Raw genomic sequence first — 7,868 nt, 5'->3', positions numbered from 1 at the left:
TTTGGGAATTAATTTGGGACTAAGAATCATGCCAGGAAGATAAATTACATTCATATGTCAGATATTGCCTCACAATGCTATCTCGCTCAGCAGGCTATAATGAGCCCCCACTCACCAGGCCAAGCTCCAGCCAAAAAAAGAAATAAATATATAAATAAAAGAACACCTACTGTTTCTCCATCAAGGGCAACTCTCTCAGAGGGCAAACAAAAGCAACAGAGGGAGGCCAACTAGATCCATGCAGTTCCACGGGTTGCTATGCAACCCTCCGTGCAACTTGGGCAGCAACAGATGGACATTTTGAATAGAATTAATGCCCCTCTGACCCATGTTTTAAATAGTGCCCAGACCTACTGCCTCATGAATTCTATTAACTATAGGCATACTTACACATATAAAATATAGCAGCATAAGTGACATTGTTATTACCCTCCTTACTAACAAAAAGTCATAAATCTATTGGCAAAATTTGAAACCGATAATATTCAATGAGATATTTCTCTTTTTTTCTCCTTTTCTTGATAAATGAATCACTGATGTCCCATAACCTTGGGCTGCACATTTCCTTAGGTGTTGCTCTGATTACATATGCAAACCTGCAATGCCTGCTCTGAGTCTCAGCTTCATTTTTACAGAGTTTGTTTCTTCCTCAGCTGTTGTCACCTGTGGGCCCTGGGCATTGTGTAAAGACCTCTCTTTATTGTAACTTTAAGAAAGAACATAACACGGGATAAATATTTCATATGGTTTCGTGATGACAATGTTGTAACCATGTTCCTGATTGAATAATCAATCTGAAGTGTATGCTCAAAGCTGCAAAAGTTCTTTGTCCACTTGCCTTCTGCCCAGGCCAAGTTTCAACCACTTTTCAGCACTTGTGGTGAGTAGGTTTCAGGGGAGTAAGCATGCCCTCAAGCATAATCAGGCTAAGATCCCCTCCTTAGGTCTCTTACATTTTATAAACTATATGACTTACATTGTAAGAACTGAAAAGGGGTTAAAATCACTTCTAAAAAAAAAAAATCTAGCAGTACAGCATATCATATTGACAGCAAGCAGTTTTCAAATTTTAATGAAGCTCATTGATGATCTATCTATATAATAAAAGCCTAAGCAATTCTTATGGCAGAACGACCAGAACGACTGGTCGCTATGATGCTTACTGACCACCAGGGGGCAGTCGCTCAATGCAGAAGCTGCCCCCTGGTAGTCAGTGCACTCCCACAGCAGGAGCGCCGCTCAGCTGACTGATGTGTGCCAGATGCCGGGCTCACAGCTGGCGAGCACAGCTGTGGTGGTGCGAGCCTCTCCCTCCTCTGTGGCAGCGTGCGACTGAGTGGCAGCTGTGGCAGGCACAGCAGGGCAGCGCCCAGCCTGGTCTTGGGCTCCTCCTGGCCACCTGCTGCTTAGTGCACTACTACATCCCTAGAGGGATCTGGGACCCCTCAGGGGATGTCGGACTGCTGAATCAGGCTGAAACTGGCAGTCCGACATCCCCCCAGGGGTTTCAGATTGCAAAGGGCACAGGCCAGGCTGAGGGACCCCAATGCTGCATAATTCTGTGGACGGGGCCTCCCATATCTTAATAAAGTGCTATAGGAAAAGAAGCAATGGGCTAGAGAAAGGTGCCCAGAAGAGAAGGGGTTCTGGTCGCAGCTCTCCACCTAAATAATCTTAGGGGAAAAAAGGTTCTCTGCATTCCTTGATGCAAATTTCCTCATCTATACAAATAATAGAGCAATATGCAAATTTTCCAGGACTCTGTCACAGTAACGACTTACTGAACAGCAGGCTGCATGGGGCGACAAGGCCAGCAGGGGGGTTAGTGAGGGACAACCAAACGACTGAACAAGGAGGCTGCGTGGGGAGACCAGGCCAGCAGGAGGGAGCAGTTGGTGGCGACCACACAGGTGGGGCGGCAGTTAGGGGCAACCAGGCTGGCTGGAGGGGGGCAGTTGGGGGCGACCAGGCAGGCAGAGGGGGCAGTTAAGGGTGATCAGACTGGCAGGCAGAGGTGGTTAGGGGTGATCAGGCAGGCAGGCAGGTGAACAGTTAGGAGCTAGTGGTTCTGGATTGTGAGAGGGATGTCCGACTGCCGGTTTAGACCCAATCCCCAGGATCGGGCCTAAACCGGCAGTCGGACATCCCCTGAGGGGTCCCGGATTGGAGAGGGTGCAGGCTGGGCTGAGGGGACCTCCCCAACCTTGTGCACAAATTTCATGCACTGGGCCTCTAGTCTGTAAATAAAAGAGGTTTTGCAACAATGAGGTACCATCTCACACCTGTCAGACTGGCTATCATCAACAAATCAACAAACGACAAGTGCTGGAGAGGATGTGGAGAAAAAGGAACACTTGTGCACTGCTGGTGGGAATGCAGACTGGTGCAGCCACTATGGAAGACAGTATGGAGTTTCCTTAAAAAACTGAAAATGGAACTCCCATTTGACCCTGTGATCCCACTTCTAGGAATATATCCCAAGAAACCAGAAACACCAATCAGAAAAGATATATGCACCCCTATGTTCATAGCAGCACAATTCACCATAGCTAAGATCTGGAAACAGCCTAAGTGCCCATCAGTAGATGAATGGATTAGAAAACTGTGGTACATCTACACGATGGAATACTATGCTGCTCTAAAAAGGAAGGAACTCTTACCATTTGCAACGTCATGGATGGAACTGGAAAGCATTATACTAAGTGAAATAAGCCAGTCAATGAAGGAAACATACCACATGATCTCACTCATTCATGGATAATAGAGACCATTATAAACTTTTGAACAATAATAGATACAGAGGCAGAGCTGCCTCAAACAGATTGTCAAACTGCAGCGGGAAGGCCGGGGAGGGTTGGGGGGCAGGAGGTAGGGGGGTAAGAGATCAACTAAAGGACTTGTATGCATGCATATAAGCATAACCAATGGACATAAGACACTGGGGGATAGGGGAGGCTGGGGGACTGTCTAGGGCGGGGGGATAAAATGGACACATATGTAATAACCTTTGTAATACTTTAAGCAATAAAAAATAAAAATAAAAATAAAAAAAAATAAAAAAGAAAAAAAAAAGAAAAAAGAAATAAATAAAAGAGGTTTTGGTGAGATTGCTTCTTTAACATTTCCTTTAACATCCCCATTCTCTGAAGAAACAAAGATGCAGTTAGAAATGAATAGCAATTACATTTCTAGTTGAGCATGGAGATGATAATTTTCAAAGCCCTATATTCACATGTAATCAATCATAAAATTCTTTTAAGGAAGAAATTGAAAAGCCTTAGACTACCACCTAGAATTTCGGGGGGTTCTTTCTTGGTTCTATGCTTTCATTCCTTGCAGGTGCTCATAACCAAGGGGAAAGAAGTGCTTGCCCATTGATAATGTGGCTTCTGTCAAGGTTTATGTTTCGCACTGTAATCTCTCGCCAGAGCCATCCCTCTGCAGAGGAGCGATAGTATGTGTGCCTCCAGTTTTGCAAGTGGTGCTGCTTCTCTGTCAGGCCTCCTGCTGCCGCCCAGTGTGTCTTCATTTTGGAAATATGAGCTTGGTTTCCCACTACTGCGTCTCAGGCTTCTTGTCTCCTTGCTGAGAACCATCACTAATCTATGCATGCATATCCATACATGCTTCCATATGTACCATAGAAAAATATTGGTTTTGCTTGCTCCTTCTGCCACCTCCCTTGAAGACCCTGGGGGTGGGAAATGTGGCATCTTAAATTATGTTGTCATCTCATAGAGATTTAATGTTAATGACTATGGGCTCTTACCAATTCAATACCACCTGAAGTAATCACATAGAAGCAATTCAGCTCGGTAACAAACCAGTCCCAATCTTCGTAGTTCCACATACTTTCTGATGAAACAAGGGATCTGATTTAGTTGTACATTTATTCTGGTATTTATCATATCACATTTTATTGGAATCTCAAGTTGTATATCTTTAAAAAAAACCCAACTCCCTATTTATTGTTTTATTATATAATGTTTTACTTGTTATAGTTTTATATTATATTATAAACATTTTAATATTTTATATTTCAAAATATATTATTATATATGGATTTCCTAAAAATGTGCATTAGAGTGACTACTACAGGGAAAACCAGGACTATTAGGAACAAATGAATACTAGTGAATGAAATATATTTGAATGCTGTACTTCATATGTTTTTGTTTAAATTCACAGCAAGAAGGGCCCCACATACCAGTCTTCTGCTTTATAAAAGCTGAAATTCCGAAAATATTTCCCAGGAGTGGTAAAGAGGGACAGTTAAAAAAACAATTTTATGAACTGTTCATGTAACAACGTTGAGTATACGTTTTTAAAGACCATAGGCTCCAAGTTTAGAAATGCCCTACCTTTTCTTGAGGTGGAAGTTGCCCCTCATCTGAATTTTCTTTTAATGAAAAAAAAAATTGAGTAATCACTACTTTATAACCTTTTAGATATATAAGGGCTCTAAGATTCTCCGACCTAGGCCAATCGCTTATTTTTTTATCCTCTCCTGAGGAGAGAGGATATTTTTTAATTGATCCCTAGACAGAGTGAAAGAGAGGGAGGAAGGAGAGAGAGAGAGAGAGAGAGAGAGAGAGAGAGAGAGAGAGAGAGAGAGAGAGAGAGAGAGAGATGTGAAAGAAAAACATCAATTGGTTGCTTCCCAAAGGTGCCCCAATAGGGGGCAGAGATCAAATCTGCTACTCAGGTTCATGCCCTTGACTGGGAATCGAACCTGCAACCCTCCTGTGCATAGTCCGATGGTCTAACCACTGAGTCATGCTCATGCCAGCCAGGGTGCCTTTATTTTTGTTTGTTTTTACATGTGAGAAAACTGAATTTGGAGCGCATAGAATTATATTCAGACTGAATTTGTAGTGTGTATTTTAACCTGGGCTTTTTCTTTCTTTCTTTTTTTAATGTATTTTATTTTTTACAGAATGGAAGGGAGAGGGATAGAGAGTTAGAAACATCGTTGAGAGAGACACATCGATCAGCTGCTTCCTGCACACCCCCTACTGGGAATGTGCCCACAACCAAGGTACATGCCCTTGACCAGAATCGAACTTGGGACCCTTCACTCCCCAGCCCAACACTCTATCCAGTGAGCCAAACTGGCTAGGGCTAGCCTAGGCTTTTTCTGACTCAAATATTGTTCTAGAGTCTCCCAAAGGTAGATAAATTCCTTTTTTCATTTTATTCTGGTAAAATATTATTTTAAAACATACATTGAAAAACTAACTTTGCTCTAGAAACAAGTAATAATTATACTTAAATTTCTGTTATATTAAATTTCTATAAATTTCCCTTAGCCAGTGTTTCAAAATATATAAATTTGTGGATAAAATACTACTTCAGGAAAACGATTCACAAGTAAAAGCATCAGTGAAGAATTAAATTTCCCTGTGGATTAACTTGTTCCAATCTTAATGAATCTTTAACATTTAAAAACTAGTTTGGATGTTTCTCAAATCCACTGCACTACTGAATTTTCATATCTCCTATAATTTGCATATTCATTTGATTTTTAGAGAGTTCTACTTACTAGACCCCTGGGTAAACACAGGGAATATTCCGGTTGCTTCTTATATCTAGAGGTTTGACATTAGAACATCATAAAAATTACAAATCAACATATACATACCCACATAGCTTGTAATGGAACCTTGTTGGTAATTTGGTAGAATCATGACTTGACTGGAAACCAGTCATCTTACTTCTTATGCAAGAAGAAAAATATGTAAGTCCAAATGCCAGCAGTGGGGCTCTGTGGACTTCCTCTAGACTTTCTGTGTTCTCTAGAGCAGGGGTCCTCAAACTTTTTAAACAGGGGGCCAGTTCACTGTCCCTCAGACCGTTGGAGGGCAGGACTATAGTTTAAAAAAAAAAAACTATGAACAAATTCCTATGCACAGTGCACATATCTTATTTTGAAGTAAAAAAACAAAACGGGAACAAATACAATATTTGTATTTGCATGTGGCCTGTGGGCCGTAGCTTGAGGACCCCTGCTCTAGAGCATATCTTAAATACTCATATCCCCCTCAGGATTCATGATACTATTTTTAAAAATATGTTTTTATTGATTTTTAGAGAGAGAGGAAAGGAGACGGATAGAGAGATAGAAACATCGATAAGAGAGATACATTGATCAGCTGCCTCCTGAATGCCTCCTGGATTGAGCCCACAGCCCAGGCATGTGTCCTGACCTGGAATTGAACCATGACCTCCTGGTTCATAGGTCGATACTCAACCATTGAACCACACCAGCTGGGCATGATACCATTTTTTCTTAACCTAATTGTTATGTGATCTGATTTTGTTTCTCATTCTGGAGACTTAGGAACGTTCTTAATATGTCATCCACCAGAAGTGTATATACTGATTGAAGGAGGCGAAAATTCTATGTGACGGATCTTATTATTATTCTTTAAACCAACACAGAATAAAGGAACATAGCCTCCAACAGAACTATTTACATGTAAGGTACAAGAATATTTATTTAAAATAATTTAAAGTAAATTTAAATATCAGGACCTTAAAACATTTTAATTTAAAACAATTCTTTTTCCTAAGGACTTTTAAAACCAGCCATGCATTATAGCAATTTCTTCTCTGACCTTGTCTTGATAGGTAAACTGGATTTAATGGAAATTTTGTTTTTTTCTACAAGCTGTTGGTTTCATCTGGCTTAAACTCAGGTCTGACATTACTGGAGGAAATATGAGCTATTGGAGAGCAGCAAAACCTGCTCCCATCCCATTCATCATTATGCCTGTGTTTCATACCAGTTTATGAGTGTTGTTAACAACCAAACTCTCAATTCAATTCAGATTCTTTCTGCTCTTTAACCATCAGAGAAGTACAATTAAATTGGGAGATGGTGTGAAACTATCTATTGTTAAAAAGAAAGAAAAAGCTATAATAGAATAGTAAAATGTTCCACTTTATATTTAGAATTTTTCATATGCCCAGGCCTGCATTTTATGAAATTCAGTTTCCCTAGTTTTATGCACATTGTATGTTAGTAATGATCCCATGTGGCATGTGACATTTTAACACGTTGATTAGCTACAGTTACTAATAGTATTAGTTTTCATGTTCTATTTCAGAAGTCCCTTCCTCACTAGTCTCTTAAAAACATTTGCCTTCCTGCCCTAGCTGGTTTGGCTCAGTGGATGGAGTGTCGGCCTGGGGACTGAAGGGTCCCAGGTTCGATTCCGGTCAAGGGCATGTACCTTGGTTGTGGGCACATCTCCAGGAGGGGGTGTGCAGGAGGCAGCTGATTGATGTTTCTCTCTCATCGATGTTTCTGACTCTCTATCCCTCTCCCTTCTTCTCTGTAAAAAAATCAATAAAATATATTTTAAAAAAAACAACAAAAAAACATTTGCCTTCCTTAAAACCTATGTGTTTCAGAGTATTTTCCATACAATTCTTGGAGAAAACTAGTTCTAGGTCATGCTCTGCAGTAAAAGAGGAGGTTTCCAGAGTCAGGTAACTTTGGGAAACACTGCATACTATATTCTACCTCTTGAAGATTTGTACATTAGTCTATTAAAGGCTTTGAGGAAATCTACAGTGACAATATCTGTTCATAATGTAGTTTTTAAAGGAAAAATTAAATAATTTTTTATTCTTATTTTTAAAGTTTTTTCTTTCTTTTACTTTTTTCTATCAACATTTATGTCCCCTATATCCTCTACCACTTCCACACCCCCCCCCCCCACTTCTCCCTGCAATCACCACACTGCTCTCCATGCCTATGCCAAGTTTTTTCTCTTTTTTTCTTTCTTTTTTGCTTGTCATTCAGTGTATTTCAACACCTTGCAAGGTTGCTGGAACACAATAGATTCTCAAAAGTATTGATT

This window comes from Myotis nattereri (genome assembly GCF_964212035.1).
Source record: "Myotis nattereri genome assembly, chromosome: 2".
Lineage (NCBI taxonomy): Eukaryota > Metazoa > Chordata > Mammalia > Chiroptera > Vespertilionidae > Myotis > Myotis nattereri.
The sequence above is the reverse complement of the archived record's forward strand: the minus strand, read 5'-3'. Positions refer to the sequence as shown.